The sequence below is a fragment of the Schistocerca cancellata genome, chromosome 3 (assembly GCF_023864275.1).
Source record: "Schistocerca cancellata isolate TAMUIC-IGC-003103 chromosome 3, iqSchCanc2.1, whole genome shotgun sequence".
Classification (NCBI taxonomy): domain Eukaryota; kingdom Metazoa; phylum Arthropoda; class Insecta; order Orthoptera; family Acrididae; genus Schistocerca; species Schistocerca cancellata.
In genome coordinates this window covers 80,579,917-80,599,713 of record NC_064628.1, presented here as the reverse complement: position 1 = coordinate 80,599,713, position 19,797 = coordinate 80,579,917, and the positions used below count along the sequence as shown (strand labels likewise).

The 19,797-nt window shown below is 41.9% G+C and overlaps 1 protein-coding gene across 1 annotated transcript in view; it reads left to right on the top strand.

Annotated features, from left to right (window-relative positions):
- LOC126176127 (protein white-like) overlaps positions 1-19,797 on the top strand; it is a 297,207-nt gene that overhangs the window by 9,250 nt on the left and 268,160 nt on the right. The window lies entirely within an intron of this gene.

Genomic DNA, 19,797 nt, shown 5'->3' with positions numbered 1-19,797 from the left:
ATATGATGTGCTTTTCAGCAGGATAAAGCAAGTCCACAAACGGTTGCTGCCACTCAGTATGCTCTTCGTGGTGTACATCTGTCCTGGCCAGCAATATCACCAGATTTCTCCCCAAATGAACACGGTTCGGACATGATGAAGCAGAAAGCTATCTGTTCTCTACACTGCCTGCAAGAACCATTGCCAAATCGGAAAAAAAGGGCAAAAGGTGATAGAGACAGTCTATCACAGGATGCAATTCGGCAACTTTACGATACTTTGCATGAGACAATACACGCCTGCGTGTAGCGATGCTACTGTTTGAGCCTCCTTTACTGTGACATGATTGTTCTATTTGGTCTGAATTTGTTATCATGTATTCCTACGATGATGAACTTCCTGTCACCTCATTTGTCAATAGAATGACCTTGTCCTTCAGGATGCTACATTTTTCCCGGCAGTGTACCTTCCTAGGATACCAAAGTAAAGGTGTTTCTGAAAAACATCGAATTGAGAACAGGGGCATGCCACAAATCAGTGGTTTATTACATAGCGAAATATTTTTACGAATGAATCTTTGCCCTTTATCCTATCTTTTGCAGTACGTTGGCTCTTCGTAATTTTTTTGGACTAAGTTGTTAATCGTATATAGTTTTCTTCAGTGACATTCTTATTAGTAATTCAAACATCAGTACTGACTGTTTTAAAATAAGCTAATTGGTAATCCGGATGTAATGGCACAGATTGTCTTATAAAAATTTTATCTAAAGGTAAACGGCTTTTGTGACAAATCATTCCCGTAGTGCCGATTACATCTAGCACTTTTCTCGTAAATATGTGGCCGTCCAGTCATAAGAATTATCCCTATGGTAATAATTCTTTGTTACAGTGACATGATACTTGAGGCGCCTATTAATGTCTTATGAGAGATATTTATGTTATTTATATATTGTAGAGTTCAGCGGTACTTACCTATTAAAAGGAACACATCCATCTTTGAGGAGTTTCGATTTGCATATACAGCAAAAGTGCTCATCATTGCTCTCGCTAATAAATAAGTGAGCAGAAAGAGTGAAAGAACTGCAGTATTAAACTGTCAGTTGTTACATTAAAACCAAGCCTGTTTCGGCTTTGTGTGGACCACATGCGCAGTAGTGCTACGCTATGTTCACAACACACATATTCCTACTATATGGAGCAAAGGACGATGTTCGCAATCAAACCTTCATTTATTCTACCTAATGTTAAAAATCAGAAGACACATTCGGCTAGCACAGTGGTTCCCAAGATTTCTGAGACCATTATTCTCGAATGCATTCAGATGTTAGCCAGGTAGTCCCTTATGCCCCTTCGCTCCCCACCCCTTGCCACTCCACACCACACAGACACACACACACACAAACACACACACACACACACACACACACACACACACACACACACACACACATCATCAGCATCAGCACCAAGCTGAACTTTAGAATGGAAAAGAATTTTCTTTGAACACTAGTTTTTAAATTGACGAAAAAAAGTACATTACTGGCCATTAAAATTGCTACACCACAAAGATGACGTGCTAGAGACGCAAAATTTAACCGTCAGGAAGAAGATGCTGTGATATGCAAATGATTATCTTTTCAGAGCATTAACACTTGGTTGGTGTCGGTGGCGACACCTGCAACGTGCTGACATGCGGAAAGTATCCATCCGATTTCTCATACACAAACAGCACTTGACCGGCGTTGCATGGTGAAACGTTGTTGTGATGCCTCGTGTAAGGAGGAGTAATGCGTACAATCACCTTTCCGACTTTGATGAAGGTCGGATTGTAGCCTATCGCGATTGCAGTTTATCGCATCGCGACATTGCTGCCCGCGTTGGTCGAGTTCCAATGACTGTTAGCAGAATATGGAATCGGTGGGTTCAGGCGGGTAATACGGAACGCCGTGCTGGATCCCAACGGCCTCGTATCACTAGCATTCGAGATGACAGGCATCTTATCCGCATGGCTGTAACGGATCGTGCAGTCACGTCTCGATCCCTGAGTTAACAGATGGAGACGTTTGCAAGACAACAACCATCTGCACGAACAGTTCGACGACGTTTGCAGCAGCATGGACTGTCAGCTCGGAGACCATGGCTGAGGTTACTCTTGACGCTGCATCACAGACAGGAGCGCCTGCGATGGTGAACTCAACAACGAACCTGGGTGCACGAATGGCAAAACGTCATTATTTCGGCTGAGTCCAGGTTCTGTTTACAGCATCATGATGGTCGCATCCGTGTTTGGCGACATCACGGTGAACGCACATTGGAAGCGTGTATTCGTCATCGCCATATTGGCGTATCACACGGCGTGATGGTATGGTGTGCCATTGGCTACAGGTCTCGCTCACCTCTTGTTCGCATTGACGGCACTTTGAACAGTGGACGTTACATATCAGATGTGTTACGATTCGTGGCTCCACCCTTCATTCGATCCCTGCGAAACCCTACATTTCAGCAGGATAATGCACGACCGCATGTTACAGGTCCTGTACGGACCTTTCTGGATACAGATGATGTTCTACTGCTGCCCTGGCCAGCACATTCTCCCGATCTCTCACCAATAGAAAACGTCTGGTCAATGGTGGGCGAGGAACTGGCTCGTCACAATACGCCAGTCACTACTCTTGATGAACTGTGGTATCGTGTTGAAGCTGCATGGGCGGCTGTACCTGTATACACCATCCAAGCTCTGTTTGACTCAATGCCAAGGCGTATCAAGGGCGTTATTACGGCCAGAGGTAGTTGTTCTGGGTACTGATTTCTCAGGATCTATGCATCCAAATTTCGTGAAAATGTAATCACATGCCAGTTCTAGTATAATGTATCTGCCCAATTAATACCCGTTTATCATCTGCATTTCTTCTTGGTGTAGCAATTTTAATGGCTAGTAGTGTTATTAGGTTTTGTATGTGCTTTATTGAATCACAAACTGGAGTCAATGCGACAATTGGTACAAAGTATTTCTAACAACCTTCTTCAACAGAAAATGAAACAATCCTCAGTGTATCAGCAATGCTGCCTACAACTTCTTCTCTCAATCAGAGTTGTAACCTTACTAACCACACTGAGGACCGACAATTGTTACAAACATGTGTCCTCTGCATCACTCCTCTGCCTATCAACGCTTACCTTACCCACCCCTTCACTCCATTTAAAATCAACCAAATTAAGTTTTATGCACTACTATAAGGCCTAATGTGTGCAAAACAATTGATTGTGTGGCTCCTTACTTCCGATCTGCAGAAAGTGGAAGCCTTCAGACTGCCAATGCTTTGTATCTGACCATTGACTTTAACAATAGCTAAATCTTATTTTACATGGTTGCACTGAAAATCACACTTAAATTCCTGGCAGAGGTTTCATCTAACCTCTGTTATTTCACTCTAGAACAGCGCACGAAAGAATGAACACCCATACTTTGCGTGCAAACTCTAATTTCCCTTATTTTGTTATAATGATCGTTTTTCCATACGTAGGTTGGCATCAAAAAAATATTTGCGCATTCCACTGAGAAATCTGGTGATCGAAATTCCGTGAGCATATCCTGCCGCATCGAAAAAGTCTGTCTTAAGGATTTCCACCCCAAATGCTGTATCACGTCCATCACACTCCCTCCTCTGTTCTTCGGTAACATAAAATGTGCTGTCCTTTTTGGACCTTTCTCGATGTACACCGGTAATCATATCTGGTAAGGATCCCACACTGTGCAGCTGTACTCCAAAAGAGGACGGATAAACGTAGTGTAGGCAGTCTCTTTAGTAGATCTAATGCATCTTCTGGGTGTACTGCCAATCAAACGCAGTCTTTGTTTCGCATTTCCCACACCATTTTCTACGATTTCTTTTCAATTTAAGTTATCCTTAAATGTAATTCCTAGGTATTTAGTTGAATTTACAGCCTTTACATTTGATTGATGTTTCGTACAACCGAAGTTTAATGGATTCCTGTTAGCAGCCATTTGGATGACCTCACACTTTTCATTATTTAGGATCAATCGCCAATTTTCTGACCATACATGTATCTTTTCTAAATCGTTTAGCAATTTGTTTTGAACTTCTGATGCCTTTATTATGTGATAAACGACATCATCATCTGCAAAGAACCTAAGACGGCTGCTCAGGTGGTCTCTTCAATCGTTTATATGAGTAAGGCACAACAGAGGGCCTATAGCGCTACCTAGGGAAGTGCTAGAAATCACTTCTGTTTTACTCGGTGATTCTCCGACAGTTGTTACGAACTGTGGTGTCTCTGAAATTAAATCACGAAACCTGCGGTACAACTGAGACGATCTTCCATAAGCATGCAATATGATTACAAGCCGCTTGTGAGGTGCAGTGTCAAAAGCCTTCTGAAAATCCTTTGTCGAGAGTACTCAGCACTTCGTGTGAGTGAAAAGCTAGTTGTGTTTCCCAATAACGTTTTCTAATTCCGTGTTGATTGTTTGTCAATAGGCAGTTTTCTACAAGGTAATTCAGTATGTCCAAACACTATATGTTTTTCAAAATCCTGTGCAAATATCGACGATAATGATAAGGACCTGTAAGGTAATGGATTCCTCATATTGCGTCTCTTGAGTACTGGTGTGATCTATACAGCTTTCCAGTCTTTGGGTACGTATCTTTCGTCGAACCAGAGATTGTACACGATTGTTAAGTATGCAGCTGTTGCATCAACATACTCTGAAATAAACATAATTGGTATACAATCTGGACCGTAAGACTTGCTTTTATTAAGTGACTTAAATTGCTTCACTTCTCCGAGGTCACCCATTTCTAAATCACTTATGATGGCAGCTGTTTGTAAATCGGATTCTAGAATATTTACTTTGTCTTCTTTGGTGAAGGAATTTCGGAAGGTTGTGTTTAGTAAGTCTGCTTCAGCAGCACTGTTGTTTATATTCATTGCTATCGCGCAGAGAAGGCATTGACTGCGTCTTTCCGCTAGCATAATTTACATGTGACCAGAATATCTTTGAATTTGCTATTAGGTTTTGAGACGAAGTTTCGTTATGGAAACTATTATAAGCATCTCGAACTAACATTCAAGCAAATTTTCAAACTTCTGTAAGAGATCGCCAATCTTGGGAATTTTGCCTTCGTTTAAATAAGAAAAGCTTTTTTAGTGTTTCCGCACAATGTTTTGACCTGTTTTGTGTACCATAATAATAACAATAACAATAATAATAATAATAATAATACAGTGTAGGACCTGCAGAAGCGTAGTAATAATTACAAAGAGAATAATGAAGCAATTTCTTGGCTATTGCGGGAAATACTTACAAATTGGAGACTGAAGCTATTTTCATGAGAGATTTAGGTGTACTTGATGTATACGTCGCAATTTTACTGCCATAAATGTATGGTACAAAGTACGAAGTATGTTTGTAGTGTGAGGATAATGTGAGGAAAATGTTTTTCATACATTCATTTCACAAGCTACGAATTCCACCACTTTATGTCATTTGTTAATTCTAGTTTTTGAAAAAAAATAGTCAATGAGACCCTAATATTGATTCACGGTCTTACGAAGTAGTGATGATAGTAATTATCTTTTGAAAGTAATTTAGTTCTTGACCGAAACACAAATGAACCCCTTTGTCGTTAACCCTCAGAGAATTACATTTTACCCTTAGGGGTAATCACTCCAGGTCAGGAACCTCTCTTCTAGCGCAGAACCCATAGTTTCCAATACACTTTTTTCAGCAAACGCATTATTCATTTACATAAGCAGTCTCACATTTGTAAAGGTCTTGTTTAGTATGTAATATATTTTTTCATATATTTATTTTAGAATGCATTTTGTCAAGTTTCATGAATATAGAGATTACAAGGAAGAATACAATTTACACTGTATCTCATATTGCTTTGAGAATAAATATAATTCTAACTCAGTTCCAATATCATCGGATATCAGTTGCAGGGCCTCAAATCATTTAGGAATTAAGTGTCAAAGCTAGTGCAAATATCTACTGCGGAAACCGCGCACATCTGTGCTAGTGTGTACAGCATTCCAAGTCCCATTACTGATTACTGAGCTCGTCCGTCAGGGTCAAGAAAGCAGTCCCCCAGGCCGCGGCTCCGTCAGCGAGCCAACTGTGTTGCTTTTTCCCTCCCTTGAGTCCTTCCTGAGGCTCCCGTAGACGACTGCATCATTAAGGACGCATCAATCTTACTCCGAGCTTTTATCGGGCGCTGAGAAGCAAAGGCCGTACTTTTCAGGAAAATATACATAAACAGCTGCGACCGTGACCTCAAGAATATAGCGGTCTTAGGGAACGTGTTAATTAGTTCATTTAAGTGGAAAATCGTTAGATAATTCCGGCGATCGAGTAATATATTGTTCCTGATAATAAAAGAGCCGTTGCAGCATTTTAAGGAGCAATGACACGGATATAATTATATTTGCCGGCTCACTCTGAAGATGGCTGGACGATATTTAGCTGAAATATTAGAAGAAGAAGTCAAATTTATGCGGCTGCACGACCGAAATTTTATGGAAGAGTGTTTGCACCGGGAAAATATGAAGACGTAAGTAATTATATTCGTTCATCTAGTTACCCCTTCATAGAATAACTGTGAAAGTAATTGAAAACGTATGGGTTTCAACCTAGTATGTGAACAGTGAACTTCGTTGATTTCGTGACTCGGGATGATTTTCATTCCACCGGTTGTTAAGCAATAATCCAGCTCCACTCGCATAACTGCATAAGTAGTAGACTGTTTCGTGCTATTAGTGGAGATGCAGTTATAACAGAGTGCCGAAAAGATTTCCGTAAAAGCAACATGCAGACTTGCAAATTACTGAGGATTAAAAACCACTGAGAATCTGTAACAGCTACGGATGCTATCAACTATATGACAAGTCTGGCCACTGGTGTCAGCGGTAACTTAAGAAATGCAGACAACAGAGATTTCTCTCGCACGACCTTAACAGTTGATCTGTCACTGCCGACTATACCTTTTACGATACAGGTTTTCCCATTAACCAATCTTAAAAGCTGCCTGTGGCATAATATTCTCACAGGCACTCATAGGCATCGGGGATATAACAAAACCTTTGAATCCTGTAAACAAATAGCAGGTTAATACATACATCAAAAAAGGTTTGTATCACCTCGGTTTCGAGAGTTCCGGAACCTGTACAGAAAATTGGAATAGAGATCAACATAAACTTCATTTCCGTCCTTTTTATTGCTGATGAAAATCACACATTGCATGGTGTACCTCCATACAGAGAGACCTTCAGAGGTGGTGGTCCAGACTGCTGCACACGTACCTCTAATATCCAGAAGCGCGTCCTCTTGCGTTGATGCATGCCTGTATTCGTCGTGGCATATTTCCACAGGTTCATCAAAGCACTGTTGGTCCAAATTATCCCACTCCTCAACGGCGATACGGCGTAGATCCCTCAGAGTGGTTGGTGGGCCACGTCGTCCATAAACAGCCCTTTCAATCTATCCTAGGCATGTTCGTTAGGGTTCAACAACATAATACCGAGACTCGAACTCGGTACCTATGCTTTTCGGAGACAAGTGCTCTACCAGCTGAGCTATCGCAACACGGTTCACGACCCGTCCTCACAGTTTTACTTCCGCCAGTACCTCATTTCTTACCTTCAAAACCTCACAGCCTCCGATCTCACGTCCGTCGTTTCTCACGCGTTTCTAGTTGCAGGGAAGAACCAGTCCAACACCAGCACATGAATTCCTTTGCAAATTCTCAGGACACTCCTCTGATGTCTCACAAGCGCCACTTAAACAAGAGTGTAGTATACCTGCAAGACATCTGTCCTCGCTTCTGAAATCACCGTACCCCACTCTCTGCTGTCTAACTTACTGACGCGCTCAAAGAAGACGTATGATCATATGGTGAGACTACATTCGGTTTTAAAAGGCAGAGTGATTTTATTAGACCCGTCATTTTATACACTGGGTACTCTCATAAGGTTTTCATGTACGGGCGCTAATGCAACAGACGTACAGGGAACAAACAGTAGTATGCGATAGGAAAGAGAGGAAAAGTATAAAATTAGGGAGTCGAAAAAGATGTCCTCAGCAGTTGACATCATTTCGAATTACACTATGTGATCAAAAATATCCGGACACCCCCAAAACCATACGTTTTTCGTATTAGGTGCATTGTGCTTCCACCTACTGCCAGGTACTCCATATCAGGGACCTCAGTAGTCATTAGACGTCGTGAGAGACCTTAATGGAGCGTTCCGCAAAACTCACGGACTTCGAACGTGGTCAGGTGATTGGGTGTCACTTGTCTCATACGTTTGTACGCGAGATTTCCACACTCCTAAACATCACTAGGTCCACTTTTTCCGATGTGATAATGATTGGAAACGTGAAGAGACACTTGCAGCACAAAAACGTTCTGGCTGACCTCGTCTGTTGAGTGACAGAGATCGCCAGCAGTTGAAGACGGTCGTAATGTGTAGTAGGCAGACATCTATTCAGAACATCACACAGGAATTCCAAACTGTCCCAGGATCCAAAAGTACTATGGCAGTGAGACAGGAGGTGAGAAAACTTGGATTTCATAGTCGAGCGGCTGCTTATAAGCCACACATCACTCCGGTGAATGCTAAACGACGCCTCGCTTGGTGTAAGGAGCGTAAACATTGGACTTTTGAACAGTGGAAAAACTCTGTGTGGGGTGACGGCTCACGGCACACAAAGTGAAAATCCAATGGCAGGGTGTGGGTATAGCGAATGCCCGGCCTACGTCATCTGCCAGCGTGGTATTATGGTGTAGTCTTGTTTTTCATGGAGGGGGCTTGCATTCCTTGTTGCTTTTCGTGGAATTATCACAGGAAAGGCCTATAGTGATATTTGAAGCATCTTCTTGCTCCCCACTGTTGAAGAGCAATTCGGGGATGGCGATTGCATCTTTCAACACGATCGAGCATCTGTTCATAATACGCGGCCTGTGACGGAGTGGTTACACGACAATAACAACCCTGCAAAGGACTGGTCTGCTCATAGTCCTGGTATAAATCCCTTAGAACACCCAGCCTCAACGACCGACATCGATACCTCTCCTCAGTGCAGCATTCCGTGAAGAATGGACTATCATTCCCCAAGAAACCTTGCAGCACCTGATTGAACGTATGCTTGCGAGAATGGAAGCTGTTATCGAGGCTAAGGGGGGGGGGGCCAACATCATACTGAATTCCAGCATTATCGATGGAGGGCGCCACTAACTTGTAAGTCGTTTTCAGACAGGTCTCCGGATACCTTTGAACACATAGTGTATATGGAGACTATCATAGCGAAAGATTCGGTCCTACAGTTACGTATTTTACTACCCATCGGACATGGCTGCCCCACACTGAGGAAAAGATTATTGAGTTGTTTCAATAGTAGGCTGTTAAGTCAGCTATGTCGATCAGTTTGATGGTGGTTTTGTGAGGTTTCCCAAACCCATCAAATTACTTCTTGTCTTTACACGTTAAAGAGCATTAATCGATGGCATTGACAGCCGGACAGCACCATCGTTCTTGTACAATATTTCGACAACGTGACTCGTTACCTTCATCGGGTGCTACCTGGATCTACCTGAGTGTAGGGTAATTTCACCGATATCCGCTCCCTAATATTCCAGATTGACAAACCTCAACCCGCTGCCACACACCGAGACGACTACGATATTTAGCTGAATAGAACAACGTTCTACAACAGACCACCCAGTTTATGCGTAGCGTTCAAAGATGTAAAAACAAACGTCTTTTTTGTGCGTAAAATTCTATTAGAGACATCGTCTCATCATCAGTACACCGTCAAACATATCCTTGCACCATACATTTAAAGAACAGATTCGTACTGCAATCGTGTTACCAAGGCCATCAGAGAAAACGTAAATTCAAATCTGTATTCCTTACATATCTATCATTTGTATGTTTGTCCGCGGCTCGTGGTCTTGCGATAGCGTTCTCGCTTCCCGCGCACGGGTTCCCGGGTTTGATTCCCGGCGGGATCAGGGATTTTCTCTGCCTCGAGATGACTGGGTGTTGTGTGTCTTTCATCGTCATTTCATCCTCATTCACTCGCAAGTCACCATAGTGGCGTTAAAGAACTAGTGGAGCGGCGGCCGAACCGCCCAGCGAGGGGTCTCCCAGCCACCAATGCCATACGCTCATTATTCATTTTATTATTTGTATGTTTGAGAAAAAGATGACAGCATTCGGAAGCCACATCTTCCAAACATGATGACCTTCGGTTTTTATTTGACAGCTCATGATAGTACTATTGCGAGGTATATTATCGAGGTCATTTGTAAGATTTCATGTAAAGTGTACCAAGTTATCTGACATTCTTAACTGCAGCAAGTTCTATGTCAAACGAAGTATGCCCAAAGAGAATTAAAATGTCGGTACAGTATCCATTGCTTGCCTCTACGTTATACTATTTTACTGACATACGTGACTAGCAGATTTTCTCCTGAAACAATAAATCCTTCCGTTTTAAATTCTAGCAATACACACTCAATGACTTCACATTCCTTTCCGGGAAAGCCCTGTCAAAGAAAAATGTTCTGTTATTATAAATTTGGACGTTTTTGCTCAAATTGTCCTTAGCGTTTTTCTGTGTTTTCTTCTTTTATGTTGGAAACCGGGTGGTATAAATTCGCATTTTTCGCCTCTGCTCGGATTCTGATGTACGCGCGTGGGTGAAGAGAATGACAAAGCGCTGGCAATACTCCAGATGTACCGACTGCTATAAATCCCCGACACGCGAATAAAAAGGCTCTCGAATGTTTTTCGGCTCATCCCGATGACATAAATTTTCCATCGAACCTCCGTACCGCTGGTGTTCTGCGGTTTCTGTAACTAATGAGTTATCCGTGCGCAGCCCGCTAAAGTAAAACTGCGGTACCTCCATTTATCTAAGTTCCGCGCAGATTGGCGTCCAGCTAAACTGTGACAATGGCCGGCGAGAAACGGCCAGATGAATGAAACAGCCAGTATCGAAATACTCTTGGAAAGAGAGTAAAATATTAACAAGTTGCCAGCGGAAGTTGCTACTGGAAGAGGACATCGAACAGGGTGCGAAACTGAACGGTGAAACACCTTAATTTTTTATGCTGTGCCCTTTTATCCATTTACACTTACGTCCAACTCCCTAACACCTTGTGCAGCTACAAAGTAAAAGTCATCTATCTTTCCTGCACTGGTATCCCCGCCTGCGCCTGCATTAATACTCTATGACCGGCATTTGAGAGCCATTATTTATGAATTTTAGCACAATAAAACTCAATACGAAATCGACAAACGTTCAATCGATACGGAGAATCTGGGCCTAGTTCTAGTCTTACAACGTGGAAAATTAAAACTAATTTCAATTAGAATTTTTCTAGTAAAGAAAATATACAAACTCGGATCCAATGGCGAAATCATAAAAAGAAATTACAGAACGTGACATTTTCGATCCGCAACTTGTCTCTTCGAAAAATATAGATAGACCAAAAAACTGTTTATATGTTTGTGGGTGGAGAATGGTGGTTGTCTACAGATTACGAGCAAATGTACCTCTAGCACCTTTACTTTCATATTTTTTGTGTTATCATACAGTAAGAATGAAAATAAATATTAACAGTGGTCCATATGACAAATATTGGTACATAGTATTTCAAACTTAAGGAATTCAGCATTCCTAATATCGTTAAGTAATTTGCTTAAGATTTCCTACTTAATAGTAATCGTTTTGTTTCCAGAGTTAATTACCAAATTACATATTTGTGGAACATAGTACAGTAGATCCACTTTGGGTGAGTTTACTCAGTTAGTTTCTTGTGCATGATAAATCGTAATGATGTGAAATGAGTCATTTTATGTGGAGATCATAAACTATTTTGTAAATATAGCTACATGCTGATCACTTACATGATTATTACTTTTTTAACTAATAGATATGAGCCATTAATTCCTACCTATGTCCTTTTCACATTACAATAAAAAGGTAAAAGAGTTGTCAAGGAAAAACTTTTGAGGTCGTTTTCAAATTTCCTAGTTGTCTTTCAGATATTTAATATTACTGGGTAAATGATCACCAATTTTGGTTGCAGCATTGTGAACTACTTTTTTTTTTGCTAAAGATACCCTTAACGTGATGTAATTAATTTCATTTTTACTTGTGGTATTGTAATTATGTACACCACTGCTACTTTAAAATTGCCCTGTATTATTTACACAAACTTTGCGTGATAATAAATATGCTGTTAATCAGTAATCAAAATGCTTAACTCCTTAAACAGATGTCCAAAACGTTATCGTGAATGAACACCAAATATTATCCTACAGCGCGTTTTTGAGCAATAACGACTTTTTCTCCTAGAGATGGATTACCATGAAACATTATTCCAAATGACAACACAAACTGAAAGTATGCGAGATATGTCAGCACGATGATTTATCTCTCTACTAGATCTGAAATAATTTTAGGTAAAAATGTGGCTGAACTTAATTGTTTTACTATTTTAAAAATGTGCTTTTATTAAGTTTAAACTCTGTTTAGTACAGACAGCTAAGAATTAGGAAGCTTCCAATCTATTTACTTTTTCCTCACCTTGTGCAACACTTATAGCGGGTGTAGAACCTCTAGATGTGGAGAAATGAGTGTGTTGCGTTTTGGAGGGCTGGGAGAAAGAAAACCAGCCTAAAACATCTCCCCTCATTACATTGGTTGAATTTCCAAGCTCAAGCTTTTGCTTTCTTTCGGTTACATATGACATAGCCCATGGGTTGACTCTAACATCAATACCATAAAACCTGAGCTTACCTGGGTGAATATTGTGATTCACACATAGAAATACCTTAGATAGGTCGTAGAAAATACTAACCTACGTTATTTTGTTATTTAATGCGTGAAAAATTTGGTGAGTGAGCGTGTAAATATTATTCTCATTATTGTAACTTTTCCGATATTGACACATAATTCACTGACGGTGTTATTGTTGCTCAGACAAGATACTATTCTTGAATACATGACCATCTCAAAAATTTTGGAAAATGATGTCATTATTGAAAGAGATCGGTAGTTACCGACAATTGTCCTATCACCTAGCTTACAGATGAGTTTAACAACGGTATATTTCAATCTCCCTGGAGAAATGCCTTGTGCTTGAGATGCATTACATATTTGTGATAAGACACGGTGTATTATATTTGAGCGAATACTTAGCACTTTGTTGGAAACATCATAATTAGATAATAGAGGATATGTAATTTTCCTAATTTTAGAAGGAGAATTTGGTGGTACATTCATATGATTGAATTTTGTGAGAGTTGCTCTTTCCAGGTAATGCTGTGATATTTCACTTGAACTCTGTGTCCCTATATTTCCTGTTGTATTTAAGAAACGATCATTAAACATTTTCGTTGGCTATGACTCATCATTTGTACCCGTTTCATTTAGTTCAATAGTTACGTGTTCTTGTTATGTGATTAACTATCATGTCTCCAGTTCATTACACTCTATAAAGGCTTACGTACGGCGGGGGAATTACTTATTTCTGACACAAAGTCCATGTTCCTTAATTTTTTAACAACTTCTCTTAGTAATTTTGAGCAGTTTTTGTAATGTTCAACTACGGCATGGCTTCTGGTTGTTCTTGCCAACAAATATATTTCCCTTTCCCTTACGAAGATACTGTAATTCATCTAGTGATCCATTGTTTTTTTACATGGACGTTCAATGTCCTTCCTGATTAGCTTATGTGGAAACATAATTTCAGATAATTATATGAATTTCCCATGTAATTAATTAAACTTTATGTCAGCATTTGTCATTATTTATTCTAATTGATTTCAACTGAGGAGTGTCAATATTGCAAGGCACACTACCGTAACTAACACTGGATCATGATCAGATAGAGAATCTGTTACTGGTATACTGTTACTACGTTTAATTAACGAGAAAATTATACATATATGAAGATCGTATCTGTTCTTTCGGACATGTCCGAAAGAACAGATTTGACCATCTTCTTCTGTACGGACCCACAAGCAGTACCCGAACTCTTACGGGAATCGGCAAAACGCTGCGAGTAACGAGTACAATGGGCAGGGGCACTATGAACATAGTGCGGGACAATAAGTTAAGAATGTGAGTCTCACCGGAGGCGTCCCAGGGATAAGTCCCTGCAGTCGCACTATCGTCTGTGTCCTCGCTGGCTCAGGTGGATAGAGCATCTGCCATGTAAGCAGGAGATCCCTGGTTCGAATCCCGGTCGGGGCACACATTGTCACCTGTCCCCGTTGGTGTATATCAAACCCTGTATGTAGCTAAGCGTAGTGATTTAATTGTATAGAGAAAGTTAGGCTCCTACTATTATTACCTCACATTTTGGAAAGTTACTATGTAGTATCCAAATAAGAATTCCAGATCATTTACGATTCCAGAATCCCACAGATAATCTACATTTAAACCACCCAACCTTTCAACTGCTTGCTTTTTTTCTAATAGATAGCATAGTAAGGAACCAAATTCCTCATAATGAGAGAGAAGCATGTTTGTACCATCAGCTGTACAATTGTACCAGGGCACAAAATTTTTGCAAATTTCATTCCGTGTACTCAGGTGGACAGGCAGAAAAGCGCTTGAACTATATATGCAGATGTCGGCATTTGAGAGAGGACGTGCAGAGTAGTCGGCTAATAGCTCGACATTTGAAGAGCATCGATGCCAGTATTCGGTGATGTTGACACCAATGGGTGAAACATGTAACACGGTGTCAAGAAGTAAGGGGTCAACGTATAGAGAGGAGAGAAAGTGAGGATCGAGCAGTCGTCAGAGTCACTCAGAGCCCCGAATTCACCATTTTCTTCTATCAAGTATGTGTTGAGTGGTACTTAAGTAACTAAATTAGTGAAATCCAAGTGAAGTAGAAATATGAATAAAAATGAAAAACTTGGTTTAGTTTAGAGAGTTACATACTGGCAAATAGCAGGCAGAACAGCAGAGCAGAAGAGACAATGACCATGAAGTCAGCAAGTTCCATATAAGGTGACGCTGTCGATTCAGCCGTCAGGGCATCACCCAATCGGCTCACGTGTTTCACAGTTGTCGCATGTGAGCAAAGGCCCTCGCCTACATTCCAAGAGCCAATGACCGACGTTAAGAAGATTCTTTGAGAAGCTTTTCAACGTGACAGAAGAGGCCATGACCATGAAGTCGTTCACCTCCAGTAAACTGAAGTGAATAAATACGCGAGATGCAGTGGGCCCGACAGACGAAGCCGAGAGACGAGAGACGAAGGAAGAAGAGAAGAGTAGCAGAAGTTTTCTGTCAGTTTCGGTGCTGAAGACCGTCATGCAAGAAGAGACTACATCATGCACAGACGCACCCAGTCCGCCACTGTAATGGAATAGCAAGCAGCAGCGTATTTGAAGTCTGATTTTTACATACCCAGGTGACTCGTAAGGACGGGAAGGAGACAGCCTCACATCAGCAGTCACCTGTGAGCTGGGATGAAGATCTGACAGCCGAAGACTGGCAAGCAGGAGTCCGTTGTTCGAGTCCGGGACACTGGCCTTCCCCCGCCGCGCCGCTCCGCTGGCCCACGCACAACACACGCCGCTTCAAAAGTGGTTCAAATAGCTCTGAGCACTATGGGACTTAACATCTACGGTCATCAGTCCCTTAGAACTTAGAACTACTGAAACCTAACTTAACCTAAGGACATCACACACATCCATGCCCGAGGCAGGATTCGAACCTACGACCGTAGCAGTCGCGCGGCTCCGGACTGAGCGCCTAGAACCGCTAGACCAACGTGGCCGGCAGCCACGCGGCCTCTTGGAGAAGAGAAACACTGGGACGCCACATCCAAGGTATCACCATCCGATGCACGTCTTCGCTCGCAATAATTAAACGGGCCACCTCGCGCTGCGCGTCGCCAGTCAGCTGGGCGAGACGGCGACACGAGATACACACCGCGACGCGTAATCAGACGCCGCCGCCGCCGCCGCTGCCGCAGCAGAAAGCTTCGCAAACGACACAGCTGCCGCTCTCCGAGCCAGTACAATCCAGTAAGAAAACCGTTGTACTAAACTTGCAATAAAATTTATCTTATGTAAAAATGCTGTTTCATTCTACCTCATACCCGAGCCAAGGAAGAACCCACCCTGCCCACATGTTGTTAAGAGAGAAAAATTAATTTATCTAGTATTTTCACCCTGACATAATGCTTTAGAATGCTCATCCTGACAAATTGACTAGCATCAAAAGAGAAAACCCAGTTACATTTAGTGACAAAAATGTTACATATGCAAATGATCTTTCGGTGACCACAAGGACCATTCAACTGCGGCTCACAGAAACGGGGCTGGGCTCCCGGCGCCCCTCGCGGTGACTACCATTGATTTCTCTATAGCAATAAGCCCGTGCGCAGTGATATCGGTCACATTCGGCCAGAAATATCATTGGCTGCAGTAGAATTGCGTTTACTGATGAGTCCCGCTTCGAACTGAGCCCCGATGGCCAGCAAAAACGTGTCTGGAGACGCTACGGACAGGGGCCGGTTACCAACCTGTCACCAGCTATACGGCCCGGCAGCCAGAACTGATCTCCGTTTATCCATTATTCATACGTGACGGCGGCCAGTAAAATACTTACAAGGAAAATCACCAAACAGCAGTATATTTAGAGGAGTTATTTTATTTAGACAACCAGTTTCGACACCTCAAAAATGCCATCTTCAGACCCCCACATAATCCATATGTAGACGATCAGATAATCATACTCTCGTAATTGGACCGTAAATATCTGGATTCCGTGAATTCGTTTCTGGAGTGTCTACTCTGAATACTTGTTGCAAGACTTCGAAGCAAACACTCCAAAAACGAAATCACGAGATCTAAATATCGATGGCTCCAGTTACGCAAGTATCGATATATCTGATTGTCGGTACAGGGAGTGCATAGCGGCTGGAGATGGCTGAGATGCCGAAAGTTGTGTCTAAATAAAATAATTTCTCAAAAAATACGGCTATTTGAGGTCTTGTCTTTGCAAAATCCAGGAGTGGTGGTCTGAGATGCAATTTCATTTCATAGCATTTGGTTTCCATCCGTGGCACCCTTATAACACACCGGTATGTCGACGACATTCTACGCCCTGTTTTGTGCCCTTCAGGGCAAGCCATCACGGGCTTACATCTCAGCAAGATAATGCTCGCCTGCACTCTGCGAGAGTTTCTACTGGTGGTCTTCGTGCTTGCGAAACCCTACCTTGGCGAGCAGCGTCACCGAATCTCTCCTCAATTGAGAACGTTTGGAGGAATATGGGCAGGCCCATATCACAATCAGCTTAACATTTCATGCATCGAAGCTGCTTACAAGAATAATATACAGAAGAATGGAAAATAAAATTGAGAATGCGCTAGGTGACGATCAGTTTGGCTTTAGGAAAAGTAAAGGGACGAGAGAGGCAATTCTGACGTTAGGGTTAATAGTGGAAGCAAGGCTCAAGAAAAATCAAGACACTTTCATAGGATTTGTCGACCTGGAAAAAGGGTTCGACAATATAAAATGGTGCAAGCTGTTCGAGATTTTGAAAAAAGTAGGTGTAAGCTATAGGGAGAGACGGGTCATATACAATCTGTACAACAACCAAGAGGGAATAATAAGAGTGGACGATCAAGAACGAAGTGCTCGTGTTAAGAAGGGTGTAATACAAGGCTGTAGCCTTTCGCCCCTACTCTTCAATCTGTACATCGAGGAAGCAATGATGGAAATAAAAGAAAGGTTCAGGAGTGGAATTAAAATACAAGGTGAAAGGATATCAATGATACGATTCGCTGATGACATTGCTATCCCTGAGTGAAAGTGGAGAAGAATTAAATGATCTGCTGAACGGAATGAACAGTCTAATGAGTACACAGTATGGTTTGAGAGTAAATCGGAGAAAGACGAAGGTAATGAGAAGTAGTAGAAATGAGAACAGCGAGAAACTTAACATCAGGATTGATGGTCTCGAAGTAGATGAAGTTAAGGAATTTTGCTACCTAGGCAGTAAAATAACCAATGACGGACGGAGCAAGGAGGACATCAAAAGCAGACTCGCTATGGCAAAAAAGGCATTTCTGGCCAAGAGAAGTCAACTAATATCAAATATGGGCCTTAATTTGAGGAAGAAATTTCTGAGGATGTACGTCTGGAGTACAGCATTGTTTGGTAGTGAAACATGGACTGTGGGAAAACCGGAACAGAAGAGAATCGAAGCATTTGAGATGTGGTGCTATAGACGAATGTTGAAAATTAGGTGGACTGATAAGGTAAGGAGTGAGGAGGTTCTACGCAGAATCGGAGAGGAAAGAATATGTGGAAAACACTGATAAGAAGAAAGAACAGGATGATAGGACATCTGCTAAGACATGAGGGAATGACTTCCATGGTACTAGAGGGAGATGTAGAGTGCAAAAACTGTAGACGAAGACAAAGATTGGAATACGTCAAGCAAATAATTGAGGACGTAGGTCGCAAGTACTACTCTGAGATGAAGAGGTTAGCACAGGAAAGGAATTCGTGGCGGGCCGCATCAAACCAGTCAGTAGACTGATGACAAAAAAAAAAAAAAAAAGGGCAGGCCCTCCTAATGGCTCGGGATTTTGACTGTTTAATGAGCCAGTTGGACAGTATGTGGCACAATATCGCTGAGGAGAATATCCAAAAATTCAGCCAATCCGTGCGGAGCCGAATAACTGCCTGTGTAAGGCCCAGGGGTGAACCAACACTTTACTGAATAACATAATTTGTGAAGTTATTTCTCAAGAATACATCATCCTTTTCTTCGAAAACTGTAATTATTTGTCTGTCGGTACATGTACATCAGATCTACTGTTTTGCCGGCTGGAGTGGCCGAGCGGTTCTAGGCGCTACACTCTGGAACTGCACGACCGGTATGGTCGCAGGTTCGAATCCTGCCTCGGGCATGGATGTGTGTGATGTTCTCAGGGTAGTTAGTATTAAGTAGTTCTAAGTTCTAGGGGACTGATCACCTCAGAAGTTAAGTCCCATAGTGGTCAGAGCCATTCGAACCATTTCTACCGTTTTCCGTTCCATTCAGACAACGCCTTCGTGGTGCGTCTTTTTTGTTCTTAGAATGTACCGGGTGATCAAAAAGTCAGTATAAATTTGAAAACTTAATAAACCACGGAATAATGTAGATAGAGAGGTAAAAATTGATACACATGCTTGGAATGACATGGGGTTTGATGAGAACAAAAAAAAAGTAAAGTGTTGCTAGACGCGTGAAAGATCTCTTGCGCGCGTCGTTTGGTGATGATCGTGAGCGCAGCCGCCACTTTCGTCATGCTTGGCCTCCCAGGTCCCCAGACCTCAGTCTGTGCGATTATTTTCTTTGGGGTTACCTGAAGTCGCAAGGGTATCGTGATCGACCGACATCTCTAGGGATGCTGAAAGACAACATCCGACGCCAATGCCTCACCATAACTCCGGACATGCTTTACAGTGCTGTTCACAACATTATTTCTCGACTACAGCTGTTGCTGAGGAATGACGGTGGACATATTGAGCATTTCCTGTAAAGAACATCATCTTTGCTTTGTCTTACTTTGATATGCTAATTATTGCTATTCTGATCAGATGAAGCGCCATCAGTCGGACATTTTTGGAACGTTTGTATTTTTTCGTTCTAATAACACCCCATGTCATTCCACGCATGTGTGTCAACTTGTACATTATTCCGTGATTTATTCAGTTTTCAAATTTATACTGACTTTTTGATCAACCGGTATATCACTCCTT